Source organism: Juglans microcarpa x Juglans regia, chromosome 2S (genome assembly GCF_004785595.1).
Source record: "Juglans microcarpa x Juglans regia isolate MS1-56 chromosome 2S, Jm3101_v1.0, whole genome shotgun sequence".
In the NCBI taxonomy this organism is placed as follows: Eukaryota; Viridiplantae; Streptophyta; class Magnoliopsida; order Fagales; family Juglandaceae; genus Juglans; species Juglans microcarpa x Juglans regia.
In genome coordinates, this window is record NC_054597.1 from 20,132,071 (window position 1) to 20,133,474 (window position 1,404).

Below are 1,404 nucleotides of genomic sequence, written 5' to 3' on the forward strand. Positions count from 1 at the left end.
ATCTCTCTCAGTACTTACTGTTTGCAGCTGGTCATATGTCTACAAAGTCCCTGGTGTCTTTCGAATTGGTCATAGTGTTGCTCGGTAAAGTCCCTGCTATCCTCTCGGTAAGCATATTTGAGAGCTGATCGATTTGCTCCTCAAGATTGCAGATTGAAGTTGAGTTGTTTTGGATCACCATATCAGTCTTTTGCATGTACTACATAAACATATCCTTAAGTGTTGGTTTCTTCTCTTGCTGTGGAAACTGTTGAGGTGGTCTAGCCGGCCCTTGATTATTGCTCCATGAAAAGTTGGGGTGATTTCTCCATTTGGGATTGAACGTGTTTGAATAAGGATTGTTTTGACGTTGAAAATTGGACACGTAATGGGCTTGTTCATAACTCGTTTGGGCAAAAGGATTCCCTACTTGGCAATCTACATTTGAATGATTTCCTATGCAATGATCACAAAAAACATTAGTTTGAATAGCATTAACGTTCATCGTACCTAGTTGTTTGGATAGATTTGCAAACTAGGCCGCAATTGCGGACATAGAGTCAAGCTCAACGACGTTGGCCGCCTTCCTTGGCATTGGTCTCTCTGTGGCCCACTGATAGTTGTTAGACGCCAACTCTTCTGGAAGTTCATATGTGGCTTCATGGGTCTTACTCATTAATACTCCTCCCACGGTTGCATCAGCCATAGATCAATTTGTGGGTCCCAAACTTGTAAAATGTTTGTACTTGAAGCCAGGCGGGGAGGTTGTGATGCAGACACTTACATAATAAGTCCATGTATCTCTCCCTTGCCTCATATAATGATTCACCCACAAATTGGGTGAAGGCAGTAATATCATTCCTTAATTTCGCTGTCTTGGCCGGAGAGAAATATTTTGCTAAGAATTTTTGTGCCAACTCCTCCCATGTGGTGATGATGTCGGGCAACAAAGAGTTCAACCCAATTTTTGCTTTTTCCCTAAGTGAGAAAGGAAAAAGTCTCAATCGAATCACATCATTTGTTACTCCATTATATTTAAAAGTATTACAAATTTCTAAAAAATTTACAATATAGACTTTAGGATCCTCTTTTGACAGCCCCCAAACTGGACGTTTTGTTGAATCATTTGAATGATGGCTGGCTTGATCTCGATGTTATTGACTTGTATAGCTAGCCGCCGTATACTAGATGTCGCCCCATTGACAGAGGGCATAGCATAGTCCCTCAAAGCTTTATTATCTTAATCGGCCATGGTGAATGCAGATGCGATACCCTCTTGCTTCTTATTTTTATTGATTCAACGTAAAGTTCTTTCAATCTCGGAATCGAAAAGTGTAGGCTCTAATGGTTTAGATCGGGGCATACACTTCTAAATCTTGAAATAGAAATAGAAGAAAAGCAAAACTAAGGTCTATTTAAACAACT

The 1,404-nt window shown here is 40.2% G+C and overlaps 1 non-coding gene across 1 annotated transcript; it reads left to right on the forward strand.

Moving 5' to 3' along the window:
- Positions 1–741: 741 nt before the first annotated feature.
- On the forward strand, positions 742–848 carry LOC121253763. The gene has a single exon (XR_005938482.1). It is a non-coding gene; the product is annotated as a small nucleolar RNA R71 (small nucleolar RNA).
- The last annotated feature ends 556 nt before the right edge of the window (positions 849–1,404 follow it).